Raw genomic sequence first — 14087 nt, 5'->3', positions numbered from 1 at the left:
AGAAAATTGTTATAAAAGCGTTTTGTGTTTGCTGGGAATTCACAGCCATATAATTAATTATAATAACGCACTTTTTGTTTATAAACATGTTAAAAAATACATTAACACAGAATAATGTGGCAACAAATCAAACGTGCATTTAAATGCAACAAGCAAAAATAAATAAATAAAGCAAATGCACGGAAAAGAAACGAGGAATAAAACAAACACCGCGATTAAAAAATCAGATTGTATACTTTGTAATAATTGAAATAAATTATAAAAATCAACAGGTTTATATTTAAAACAAGTAAAAAATATCTGCCAGCGGGGTAAGAAAAATAAACTTAATTCTAGTTTCAACTTAATTCAATAATAAACTCAATTTAGGTTTATTTTTCTTACCCCATTGGCAGATATTTTTACTTGTTTTAAGCCTTAACCTATTACATTTTAGAATTTATTTCAGTAAACAAGACTTAAATTCTAAGCCACTTTGCTTATTAAGTAAATGTATCTTGATTTAAGAATTATTTTTTAACTCGAAAACATGAATAAAATACTAAGTAAACGAACAGATTGGGATGTTCAAAACACTTAAACATTTTTTTTTTTCACTCTACCCTTCATATTACAGCTGTCGAAAAACCACAGCAACGTTGACAGACCTGGAAGCCATGATATATTAGCAGTTTTTAAAATAAGTTAAATCTAGAATCCTTATTGGTTTTAGATACTTAAAAGCAATGAATGATCTTCTTTCTTTTGAATTGATTTGGTATTATGGATGAGCTCTGTGTCTGGTTATTGAAGATGATTTGGTCTTTGCTCCTATGTTGGCTTATTTTTTGTTATTTCCGTTACTATATATATATATTTTTTTTTCCCCTTTGTTTTTTCTGATTTGAGGTTATGAAAATGTTTTAATTTGTAATAAAGGTTTTTTGAAAATTCTAAACTCTCTCTCTCTCTCTCATGAGCGTGGATCAGTTCCTGCATCAAGGAAAAAATGCGCATCCTGGTAAATTTCAGAAGTTAGACGACTGAGCTGCAGCGGACAGCGTAAGATTTATGAAAACACATTTGAGAAGAAAGGCAAAGCATGTTTCACAGTTAATCCAAGACCATAATGACAATTTTGCGCTCTGTTTCCCGAAGCTCGTGGAGGCGTGGAGCAGCATACACAGTTAAGGTATGTGCGATCTACCGGCATTACCTTTACGATCGACGTATTGGATCTGCAAGCTGCAAGCAAATTAACTGAAGCTTTACTTCATGTTTCTGTTTGGTTAAGCGATGACTGCTTTTTCCCAACAGTTTGTGTGTGTGTTTTCTGCATGGATTTAGAAAACATGAACTTCTGATCTGCTAGCTCAACGTTCTACTTCTGGGTTATACAATGAGAACGTATAGAGTTAAATGCCCGCTAGCCTCCACCCCAAAAGCCAGCGCCTTCGCCGGCTCCCCCTTTGGCTGCGTCTATTCCGGTATCGCTTCTCGGCCTTTTGGCTAAGATCAAGTGTAGTATCTGTTCTTATCAGTTTAATGTCTGATACGTCTCCTATCCGGGGACTATATGTTAAATGGATTTTTGACCTTCGGAAATGGAAGCGGAGCTTGCTCCTTCCACTCCATGCATCAACATGGTATTGCAGTGTTTCCATGAATGGTGCGCTCCCCTTCTCGGGGACAAATAAGTCAAGTATAAAAAAAGAATTTGCTTCTTCTGTGCGTGAATGACGGTGTTTTTTCTAATCCGTGTGTTTTAAAATTGCTGTGTTTTCGTTGGCTTTATTGGTTTAACGAAAAGCTTGCGTGGAAATGAACACGCTGATAAAGAAATGTTTTTGTAATGTATTTAATTATTTTCTTTACAAGTTTGTGGTGGTGATCCGAGGACGAATTAAACATCCTCGACACAGCTGAAGGTGCAACAAAAGCGAAAGAGGCCGATTGGAATGTTAAAAACACCTGAAAACTTTTTTTCACTACCCTTCATACTACAGCTGTCGAAAAACCACAGCAACGTCGACAGACCTGGAGGCATAGCTGTACTTGTTTAACTCACAACGACAACGGGTAAGTCATTGAGCCCTGTGTTTTTATTTATCCACGTTCTAAAATTGCTATGCTTTCGTTGTTTCTTGATTGCTCTGTACATTTATTTGTTTCTATTCCACGTAAAGTTACTTTGTAATAACGAAACCATATATTTGAATGCGCAATTTAAATCCATTTGATTTAAATTGTTTCACATATTTCACTCTACACGGTTCAACCGGGCTGGAAACGGAATAAAAATAGGGTAGATCTCGAAGAATGTTTGGTCTCAGACGTGGCTTCGTGCGCTTTCCACCTGGTCACACACAGTAATGAAATGTTAGTCGGATGGCCTTCGGGGGCGCCGTCGATGTGATCGGTCACAGGAAGATGCGGCCGTCTGGCCTCAAAGGGTGTCGCTCATACTTACCTGGCAGGGGAGACACCATGATCATGAAGGTGGTTCACCCAGGGCGAGGCTCAGCCATTGCACTCCGGTTGTGCTGACCCTTTGCGAATTCCCCAAATGTGGGAATCTCGACTGCAAAATTTCTGATAGTGGGGGACTGCGTTCGCGCTCTCCCCTGACCTTTGTGTTAAAAATAGATTCTTTTGTCCAAGAGACGTCTAACCACGGCCCAAGAATACATTAGTCATCAAAAAAGCGGCTATTTAACGACTACATAATTTCTAATAGACAGCGAATATGTGTCTAGGCTAAAACAAGGCTTAATTTGGGCTGTCAGTGAAAATCTAATAGACGTTTGACCATTCCAAAAGAATAGACTAGCCATTCAATAGAACCACAATCAAACGGCTACATGTCTAAGAGACAGTCAACAAAATAATGCTTAGATGATTCTTTTCCTTCCAATATAAGAGGTTCTCGGGAATGGCAATCATCCAAACTAATAAATTATAAAGGCTTTTATAAGAAAATGACAACAGTTAAACAACATAGACAGCGTTGGGCAATACAAAATGCTAATAAATACAAGACAAATTGAAATATTGTACATCCATGTACATTAAACAAGCCAACAAATCTGCCAATGGGCTACGACAATTTTTCTTGAATTAAGTGTTTATATCTAGATTTGTTTCTTACCCCTTTGGCAGAGTTATTTGCTTGTTTTAAGCCCAAATTCGCTTAAATTTTGAGTTTTTTTCTCCCTAAAGGCTAGGCTTATTTTCTTAGGGCATTTTGCTCATCAAAAAATGCATCTTATTTTAAGACTTTCTAGATATTTGTACAGTGAAAACAGTTCGAAATAACAAGTAAGAAATGGTTTTTGCAATGTATTCATTCATTCGCTACCCTTCATACTACAGCTGTCGAAAAACCACAGCAACGTCGACAGACCTGGAAGCGTAGCTGTATTTGTTTAACTCACAAAGACAACGGGTAAAGTATTTTCTTGATTACCTAAATGACTTGCTGTAAGAAAATAAGTTTAGGTTTAAGGGGGGGAAATACAGTTTAAAGGGATATTTCAATTTATGATGATAATTCTGTCATCATTTACTCATGCATACAGGCTTACAACAACACGAGGATTAGTTTTTTCTGAGTAACACAAAAGAAGGTATTTTGAGGAATGATGGTAAACCCACAGCAGATAGTCACCATTGACTTCCATAGTAGGAATAAAAAAAATATGCTGAAATTTATTAGGTACCATCAACCGTGTGCTAACCATCACTTTGCAAAATATTTTCTTCATCATTTATCACGATACTTCCAAAATATTTTTTCCTACTAAGTCAATATTTCATTATTTGCTTTACAAGCTTAAAAATGATGGTGACATGATTCCATGGTAATCACAAACAGTTAAACAAGTAAAATAATCACCATTACTTTTAAAAGCATTTTGAAAATTGCTTGCTTATGCTGGGAGTAAAGGTATTTCACGCAGTGCGCATCCTCTTTAAAAGGTAATGTATGCTTCTTTTAAAGCTGACACATTTGCCACATTAAAATAACAGAAATGTGTACTGTTTAAAATTTTTGGAGCCGGTGTGTCTGTGTTCTCGGGGCACACATCTACATGTAAAAGCAGAATTGCTTATTATTCTTCTCTATTTCTTGTATGGGTCAATTATGAGTGAAGAACCGTTCACCAAATGAAGACCGCAGCCAGGTGACGGGATTCTGTGGTAATCGCAAACAGGTAAACCAGTAAAATAATCATCATTTATTGTTAAAATAATTTTGAAAATTGAAGTTCTGTGTGTTCTTATTGTACTTTATTTATTTCTGCAGGTAAGCACCATACCGTAAGCTTCATTCCCTTTATAACAGGTAAGGTTCATACTGTTTTATTCTTTTGTACTGTTTTATTCGTACTGTTTTAAATCATTCAGTAAATGCAAAGTTAAACTGATGTGTTTTTAATCTAGATTTAAAAGTGTCTACTGTTGAAGCACATCTGATCTCTTCTGAAAGCTGATAATAACTAAATGCTGATGCACCTTGTTTTGAGTGAACCCTTGTTTTTTCTAAATGACCTGATCCTATTGATCCGAGTAATCGGTTTCATATTCGATTAGCATATCTGTCATGTATTTCGGCCCGTAGCCATGAAGTGGTTTTTAAACAAGTAACAGTACTTTTTTTAATCCATTGTCCATTGCAATAATCGGCCCTGCTGGTGATGAAAGCATGAACAAGTTTCTCTAAGTCCTGTCTTGAGACAAAACCTCCAATTCTGGCAATATTTCTGAGATGGTAGTAAAAGCAGAATTCCTTATTATTTTTCTCTATCTCAGGCTCTATGGCATATATGTCATGATTTTATTTGTCTATTTATATGTCTATTTACAAGGACTGCCTTGGCCAAATGTTATTGTTAATTAATATTGAAGCAGTTATTTAACATATTTCCTTTGAGTAGTGATTTGTGTAATGATCCATATATCTATTTTTATGTATATTTTTAACTTAGGAATGTGATTTTAAAGCACATATTTGTTATTGTATGACACCTCTCATGTTATGAAAGTAAAAAATAAATGTATTTTCTGATGTCTTGCATTTCTGTTTTTAAACTGTTAATCCTTATCAAGTGCTATACATTAGAAAGTGGATAAATAACAAAAATGTCACTCCTGACAGCTGATAAATTAATCGTTCTTTATAGCACCACTGAGGTGAGCACTTTTCAAGGCAAGATTCTTTATAGAACCGTATAAAAAGGTTCTATATAGTACCAAAAAAACAGGTTCTGCTATGGTTACAAGCTGAAGAACCCTTATTTGTTACTATTTAGGAGCATTTGTCTTTAGAGTGTTGCGTAGGTTCGAAACTTTCAAACTTTTAACCAAAAAAAAAAAAGGGTCACACGGTTTTATTTGTGGTGTGGACATGAACACGCTGCAGGCATTGAAATGTAATTTGTAATTTATTGTCTCATTTCATATTTAACAAATAGGAAGCAAAGTGCTATTCAATCAGTTTAACTAAACAACTGGTGTTCCTCAATTTTGGGGCCTATTTTGTTCAGAATATCAGTTTTGTTCAGTTTTGTATGTGCATGCAAAAAGCATTCAGCGAGCAAATTAACTGAAGCTTTACCTTCGTGTTTCTTTTTGTATGAGTGATAACTGTTTCTGTATGTATTTGTATGGTTTTTTTACAAGTATAGAGTGAAATGCACACGGTGAGTAATGAACGCAGACCTTCAGTGCCGGACCTCTGACCCGCTAACCTCCATCCCGACAGCCAGCGCCTTCTCTGGATGCCATTGCGGTATAGCTTCTCGGCTTTTTGGGTAAGATCGAGTGGACACCGGGGACTACACGTTTAAATGGATTTTTGACCTTCGGCTATGGAAGCGAGGCTTGCTCCGTCCACTCCGTGCATCGACTCTGGCGTTTTCCGGGGACAAATAAGGTGAGTTTAAAACCAGAGTTTGCTTTTTTTGTGCGTGGTTGCCAGTTTGTTTGCCAATCCGTGGTCCATAATAAGTTCCGCTTCGTGGTTTCTCCATCGCTCAGTACTTTTCTGTGTTTCTATTTTACGTAAAGCTAACACCAAAACGATTGTGGAAAGCGCTATATTGATTGTTCTCAAAGAAAAAACGAGAAACAAACCCATGTGAATATGGGTCAAATTATCTAGGCGGAGCACTTCGTTCAAAGAAAAACGCAACAGAATTGTTTGCGTTGAACAAAGACAATGGTGCGTGCAGACATCGAATGTGTATTGTGGATAAAAAATGGCCAGTGGGGTGGGACAATTTTTCTTGAATTAAGTGTTTATGGGAAAAGTTCACAAATTTTTTCTTACCCTGTAGGCAGATTTATTTGCTTGTTTTAAGCATAAAATAACAGGAGAAGAAATTGTGTAGGGGGAGCAGAGGGGTTTTTTTTTCGTTCAAAGAAAAGCAGCGTGGCACGAATGAATGTTTGGCTGAAATGCTATCGTAATTTCCCCCTTAATTTTCCTTACAAACATGAAACCAGAGAGAAGGGCCAGTTGGCATCGAATTGCACCTTGTATTCGGTGATTGATTGAGGAAAAATATGCGTATGTGTATATATACACTTGCTTTGTTGAACAGAGACAATGGCCGCGTGCTCCAGCGTCACCTATATGCCTATTTCACAAAATGGCGCCTTTGACCGGAAGTAGGGAAAACATCGTTCAGGTTGCACCACTACGATGGCCACTCAATATAGTATGGACTGACAGCTGCTTTGTTTTCTCCTACACATGAATTTACTTGTAAAAATAACAATAACATATATTGTCGATTGGTGTTATATTATTTTTTTAGCATTTCGTATTATCAAAATATATCATATGTTAGACAGCTGTCAATTTTAAATAAAATAACGAGACATACATAACTATTCGTGTCTGCTCCCGTTTATTGTAATGAGTCTGCACATTTGGAGAAATACTTAGACATTTTACTTCTTATTTCTTTAGACTGAATAATTATTTCTTATTAATTCCAAAGTATGAGACCCGATGATCTAATCGTGGTGTATGTGCTATTCCTCGTTTGTTTGCCTGCATCCATTGCTTTACGGCTTGCTTGTTGCGTTGAAATGCACATTTGATTTCTTTACCAGCATTGGATTTAGACCATTCAATGAGAAGAGTTAACAGCGTTTATTATGATTGAAAAGCCCTCAACGGAGAATGAAGTCTGCATACATTAAAAGCCTTATTTTGTTTTTATCGTGTGCCTTCCAAAATGTATGCGACGAAACTTAAATCACGCAAAAAATGAATGGTAACTAGACGTGCTTGTTGTGTGCAGGGAGTGCATTTATTTGTAAACTTTTGCTAAATCAAAATGGTTTATTTGTATTTGTTTTTACCTGGGTTTTATCAGGTTCGGGACATTTTTAATCCATAGTGTATGGAGTTATCTAGTAGAAAATGATCTGCTGTTTTTTGGTAGAATGTTGTGTGAGTTAAAGAAACGAGGAATAAAACACACACCGCGATTAAAAAAATCAGATCGCATACTTTGTAATTAAAAATAAATAATAATTAATTTCAAAGAAATAAGAAGTAAAATGTGTAAGTATTCCTCAAAATGTGCTTTGGACTAAGTCCCCCGTCATCACAGCAAACGGGAGCAGACCCGAATAGGTATGTCTAGTTATTTTATTAAAAATTTCCAGCCGTCTGTAAATTCATGTTTGAAAGAAAAAAGTAAATGAATATCTTACTTACTGTTTTTGTCTTGTTTTCTAGTGAATATCTGACAATTCTTAAATGGAGATACATTTACTTGGTAAGCAAAGTGGCTTAAGATATTATGTATTGTAATAGAAAATTGTTATAAAAACGTTTTGTTTTTGCTGGGAATTCTTGTATATATTTCACAGCTATATAATAAATTATAATAACGCACTTTTTGTTGATAAACATGTTAAAAAATACATTAACACAGAATAATGTGGCAACAAATCAAATGTGCATTTAAATGCAACAAGCAGAAAATAAATAAATAAAGCAAATGCATGGAAAAGAAACGAGGAATAAAACAAACACCGCGATTAAAAAAATCAGATCGCATACTTTGTAATTGAAAATAAATAATAATTAATTCCAAAGAAATAAGAAGTAAAATGTATAAGTATTCCTCAAAATGTGCTTTGGACTAAGTCCCCGTCATCACAGCAAACGGGAGCAGACGCGAATAGGTATGTCTAGTTATTTTATTTAAAATTTCCAGCCGTCTGTAAATTCATGTTTGAAAGAAAAAAGTAAATGAATATCTTACTTACTGTTTTTGTCTTGTTTTCTTGTGAATATCTGACAATTCTTAAATGGAGATACATTTACTTGGTAAGCAAAGTGGCTTAAGATATTATGTATTGTAATAGAAAATTGTTATAAAAGCGTTTTGTGTTTGCTGGGAATTCACAGCCATATAATTAATTATAATAACGCACTTTTTGTTTATAAACATGTTAAAAAATACATTAACACAGAATAATGTGGCAACAAATCAAACGTGCATTTAAATGCAACAAGCAAAAATAAATAAATAAAGCAAATGCACGGAAAAGAAACGAGGAATAAAACAAACACCGCGATTAAAAAAATCAGATCGTATACTTTGTAATAATTGAAATAAATTATAAAAATCAACAGGTTTATATTTAAAACAAGTAAAAAATATCTGCCAGCGGGGTAAGAAAAATAAACTTAATTCTAGTTTCAACTTAATTCAATAATAAACTCAATTTAGGTTTATTTTTCTTACCCCACTGGCAGATATTTTTACTTGTTTTAAGCCTTAACCTATTACATTTTAGAATTTATTTCAGTAAACAAGACTTAAATTCTAAGCCACTTTGCTTATTAAGTAAATGTATCTTGATTTAAGAATTATTTTTTAACTCGAAAACATGAATAAAATACTAAGTAAACGAACAGATTGGGATGTTCAAAACACTTAAACATTTTTTTTTTCACTCTACCCTTCATATTACAGCTGTCGAAAAACCACAGCAACGTTGACAGACCTGGAAGCCATGATATATTAGCAGTTTTTAAAATAAGTTAAATCTAGAATCCTTATTGGTTTTAGATACTTAAAAGCAATGAATGATCTTCTTTCTTTTGAATTGATTTGGTATTATGGAGGAGCTCTGTGTCTGGTTATTGAAGATGATTTGGTCTTTGCTCCTATGTTGGCTTATTTTTTGTTATTTCCGTTACTATATATATATATTTTTTTTTCCCCTTTGTTTTTTTCTGATTTGAGATTATGAAAATGTTTTAATTTGTAATAAAGGTTTTTTGAAAATTCTAAACTCTCTCTCTCTCTCTCATGAGCGTGGATCAGTTCCTGCATCAAGGAAAAAATGCGCATCCTGGTAAATTTCAGAAGTTAGACGACTGAGCTGCAGCGGACAGCGTAAGATTTATGAAAACACATTTGAGAAGAAAGGCAAAGCATGTTTCACAGTTAATCCAAGACCATAATGACAATTTTGCGCTCTGTTTCCCGAAGCTCGTGGAGGCGTGGAGCAGCATACACAGTTAAGGTATGTGCGATCTACCGGCATTACCTTTACGATCGACGTATTGGATCTGCAAGCTGCAAGCAAATTAACTGAAGCTTTACTTCATGTTTCTGTTTGGTTAAGCGATGACTGCTTTTTCCCAACAGTTTGTGTGTGTGTTTTCTGCATGGATTTAGAAAACATGAACTTCTGATCTGCTAGCTCAACGTTCTACTTCTGGGTTATACAATGAGAACGTATAGAGTTAAATGCCCGCTAGCCTCCACCCCAAAAGCCAGCGCCTTCGCCGGCTCCCCCTTTGGCTGCGTCTATTCCGGTATCGCTTCTCGGCCTTTTGGCTAAGATCAAGTGTAGTATCTGTTCTTATCAGTTTAATGTCTGATACGTCTCCTATCCGGGGACTATATGTTAAATGGATTTTTGACCTTCGGAAATGGAAGCGGAGCTTGCTCCTTCCACTCCATGCATCAACATGGTATTGCAGTGTTTCCATGAATGGTGCGCTCCCCTTCTCGGGGACAAATAAGTCAAGTATAAAAAAAGAATTTGCTTCTTCTGTGCGTGAATGACGGTGTTTTTTCTAATCCGTGTGTTTTAAAATTGCTGTGTTTTCGTTGGCTTTATTGGTTTAACGAAAAGCTTGCGTGGAAATGAACACGCTGATAAAGAAATGTTTTTGTAATGTATTTAATTATTTTCTTTACAAGTTTGTGGTGGTGATCCGAGGACGAATTAAACATCCTCGACACAGCTGAAGGTGCAACAAAAGCGAAAGAGGCCGATTGGAATGTTAAAAACACCTGAAAACTTTTTTTCACTACCCTTCATACTACAGCTGTCGAAAAACCACAGCAACGTCGACAGACCTGGAGGCATAGCTGTACTTGTTTAACTCACAACGACAACGGGTAAGTCATTGAGCCCTGTGTTTTTATTTATCCACGTTCTAAAATTGCTATGCTTTCGTTGTTTCTTGATTGCTCTGTACATTTATTTGTTTCTATTCCACGTAAAGTTACTTTGTAATAACGAAACCATATATTTGAATGCGCAATTTAAATCCATTTGATTTAAATTGTTTCACATATTTCACTCTACACGGTTCAACCGGGCTGGAAACGGAATAAAAATAGGGTAGATCTCGAAGAATGTTTGGTCTCAGACGTGGCTTCGTGCGCTTTCCACCTGGTCACACACAGTAATGAAATGTTAGTCGGATGGCCTTCGGGGGCGCCGTCGATGTGATCGGTCACAGGAAGATGCGGCCGTCTGGCCTCAAAGGGTGTCGCTCATACTTACCTGGCAGGGGAGACACCATGATCATGAAGGTGGTTCACCCAGGGCGAGGCTCAGCCATTGCACTCCGGTTGTGCTGACCCTTTGCGAATTCCCCAAATGTGGGAATCTCGACTGCAAAATTTCTGATAGTGGGGGACTGCGTTCGCGCTCTCCCCTGACCTTTGTGTTAAAAATAGATTCTTTTGTCCAAGAGACGTCTAACCACGGCCCAAGAATACATTAGTCATCAAAAAAGCGGCTATTTAACGACTACATAATTTCTAATAGACAGCGAATATGTGTCTAGGCTAAAACAAGGCTTAATTTGGGCTGTCAGTGAAAATCTAATAGACGTTTGACCATTCCAAAAGAATAGACTAGCCATTCAATAGAACCACAATCAAACGGCTACATGTCTAAGAGACAGTCAACAAAATAATGCTTAGATGATTCTTTTCCTTCCAATATAAGAGGTTCTCGGGAATGGCAATCATCCAAACTAATAAATTATAAAGGCTTTTATAAGAAAATGACAACAGTTAAACAACATAGACAGCGTTGGGCAATACAAAATGCTAATAAATACAAGACAAATTGAAATATTGTACATCCATGTACATTAAACAAGCCAACAAATCTGCCAATGGGCTACGACAATTTTTCTTGAATTAAGTGTTTATATCTAGATTTGTTTCTTACCCCTTTGGCAGAGTTATTTGCTTGTTTTAAGCCCAAATTCGCTTAAATTTTGAGTTTTTTTCTCCCTAAAGGCTAGGCTTATTTTCTTAGGGCATTTTGCTCATCAAAAAATGCATCTTATTTTAAGACTTTCTAGATATTTGTACAGTGAAAACAGTTCGAAATAACAAGTAAGAAATGATTTTTGCAATGTATTCATTCATTCGCTACCCTTCATACTACAGCTGTCGAAAAACCACAGCAACGTCGACAGACCTGGAAGCGTAGCTGTATTTGTTTAACTCACAAAGACAACGGGTAAAGTATTTTCTTGATTACCTAAATGACTTGCTGTAAGAAAATAAGTTTAGGTTTAAGGGGGGGAAATACAGTTTAAAGGGATATTTCAATTTATGATGATAATTCTGTCATCATTTACTCATGCATACAGGCTTACAACAACACGAGGATTAGTTTTTTCTGAGTAACACAAAAGAAGGTATTTTGAGGAATGATGGTAAACCCACAGCAGATAGTCACCATTGACTTCCATAGTAGGAATAAAAAAAATATGCTGAAATTTATTAGGTACCATCAACCGTGTGCTAACCATCACTTTGCAAAATATTTTCTTCATCATTTATCACGATACTTCCAAAATATTTTTTCCTACTAAGTCAATATTTCATTATTTGCTTTACAAGCTTAAAAATGATGGTGACATGATTCCATGGTAATCACAAACAGTTAAACAAGTAAAATAATCACCATTACTTTTAAAAGCATTTTGAAAATTGCTTGCTTATGCTGGGAGTAAAGGTATTTCACGCAGTGCGCATCCTCTTTAAAAGGTAATGTATGCTTCTTTTAAAGCTGACACATTTGCCACATTAAAATAACAGAAATGTGTACTGTTTAAACTTTTTGGAGCCGGTGTGTCTGTGTTCTCGGGGCACACATCTACATGTAAAAGCAGAATTGCTTATTATTCTTCTCTATTTCTTGTATGGGTCAATTATGAGTGAAGAACCGTTCACCAAATGAAGACCGCAGCCAGGTGACGGGATTCTGTGGTAATCGCAAACAGGTAAACCAGTAAAATAATCATCATTTATTGTTAAAATAATTTTGAAAATTGAAGTTCTGTGTGTTCTTATTGTACTTTATTTATTTCTGCAGGTAAGCACCATACCGTAAGCTTCATTCCCTTTATAACAGGTAAGGTTCATACTGTTTTATTCTTTTGTACTGTTTTATTCGTACTGTTTTAAATCATTCAGTAAATGCAAAGTTAAACTGATGTGTTTTTAATCTAGATTTAAAAGTGTCTACTGTTGAAGCACATCTGATCTCTTCTGAAAGCTGATAATAACTAAATGCTGATGCACCTTGTTTTGAGTGAACCCTTGTTTTTTCTAAATGACCTGATCCTATTGATCCGAGTAATCGGTTTCATATTCGATTAGCATATCTGTCATGTATTTCGGCCCGTAGCCATGAAGTGGTTTTTAAACAAGTAACAGTACTTTTTTTAATCCATTGTCCATTGCAATAATCGGCCCTGCTGGTGATGAAAGCATGAACAAGTTTCTCTAAGTCCTGTCTTGAGACAAAACCTCCAATTCTGGCAATATTTCTGAGATGGTAGTAAAAGCAGAATTCCTTATTATTTTTCTCTATCTCAGGCTCTATGGCATATATGTCATGATTTTATTTGTCTATTTATATGTCTATTTACAAGGACTGCCTTGGCCAAATGTTATTGTTAATTAATATTGAAGCAGTTATTTAACATATTTCCTTTGAGTAGTGATTTGTGTAATGATCCATATATCTATTTTTATGTATATTTTTAACTTAGGAATGTGATTTTAAAGCACATATTTGTTATTGTATGACACCTCTCATGTTATGAAAGTAAAAAATAAATGTATTTTCTGATGTCTTGCATTTCTGTTTTTAAACTGTTAATCCTTATCAAGTGCTATACATTAGAAAGTGGATAAATAACAAAAATGTCACTCCTGACAGCTGATAAATTAATCGTTCTTTATAGCACCACTGAGGTGAGCACTTTTCAAGGCAAGATTCTTTATAGAACCGTATAAAAAGGTTCTATATAGTACCAAAAAAACAGGTTCTGCTATGGTTACAAGCTGAAGAACCCTTATTTGTTACTATTTAGGAGCATTTGTCTTTAGAGTGTTGCGTAGGTTCGAAACTTTCAAACTTTTAACCAAAAAAAAAAAAGGGTCACACGGTTTTATTTGTGGTGTGGACATGAACACGCTGCAGGCATTGAAATGTAATTTGTAATTTATTGTCTCATTTCATATTTAACAAATAGGAAGCAAAGTGCTATTCAATCAGTTTAACTAAACAACTGGTGTTCCTCAATTTTGGGGCCTATTTTGTTCAGAATATCAGTTTTGTTCAGTTTTGTATGTGCATGCAAAAAGCATTCAGCGAGCAAATTAACTGAAGCTTTACCTTCGTGTTTCTTTTTGTATGAGTGATAACTGTTTCTGTATGTATTTGTATGGTTTTTTTACAAGTATAGAGTGAAATGCACACGGTGAGTAATGAACGCAGACCTTCAGTGCCGGACCTCT

General features: G+C 35.4%; 2 long non-coding RNA genes and 4 other non-coding genes across 6 annotated transcripts; all 6 read left to right on the top strand.

Moving 5' to 3' along the window:
- Positions 1-1468: 1468 nt before the first annotated feature.
- On the top strand, positions 1469-1659 carry LOC135742633 (U2 spliceosomal RNA). The gene has a single exon (XR_010530052.1). It is a non-coding gene; the product is annotated as a U2 spliceosomal RNA (small nuclear RNA).
- A 782-nt stretch (positions 1660-2441) lies between these two features.
- On the top strand, positions 2442-2606 carry LOC135742620 (U1 spliceosomal RNA). Its single transcript, XR_010530039.1, has one exon. It is a non-coding gene; the product is annotated as a U1 spliceosomal RNA (small nuclear RNA).
- A 1508-nt stretch (positions 2607-4114) lies between these two features.
- LOC135741721 (uncharacterized) lies at positions 4115-4833 on the top strand. The gene is made up of 3 exons (XR_010529568.2): positions 4115-4193; positions 4286-4324; positions 4423-4833. It is a non-coding gene; the product is annotated as an uncharacterized lncRNA (long non-coding RNA).
- Positions 4834-9837: 5004 nt separating this feature from the next.
- On the top strand, positions 9838-10028 carry LOC135742634 (U2 spliceosomal RNA). Its single transcript, XR_010530053.1, has one exon. It is a non-coding gene; the product is annotated as a U2 spliceosomal RNA (small nuclear RNA).
- Positions 10029-10810: 782 nt separating this feature from the next.
- On the top strand, positions 10811-10975 carry LOC135742621 (U1 spliceosomal RNA). The gene has a single exon (XR_010530040.1). It is a non-coding gene; the product is annotated as a U1 spliceosomal RNA (small nuclear RNA).
- A 1508-nt stretch (positions 10976-12483) lies between these two features.
- On the top strand, positions 12484-13202 carry LOC135741724 (uncharacterized). Its single transcript, XR_010529571.2, has 3 exons — positions 12484-12562; positions 12655-12693; positions 12792-13202. It is a non-coding gene; the product is annotated as an uncharacterized lncRNA (long non-coding RNA).
- The last annotated feature ends 885 nt before the right edge of the window (positions 13203-14087 follow it).

Source organism: Paramisgurnus dabryanus, chromosome 13, assembly GCF_030506205.2.
Source record: "Paramisgurnus dabryanus chromosome 13, PD_genome_1.1, whole genome shotgun sequence".
In the NCBI taxonomy this organism is placed as follows: domain Eukaryota; kingdom Metazoa; phylum Chordata; class Actinopteri; order Cypriniformes; family Cobitidae; genus Paramisgurnus; species Paramisgurnus dabryanus.
The sequence above is the reverse complement of the archived record's forward strand: the minus strand, read 5'-3'. Positions and strand labels throughout refer to the sequence as shown.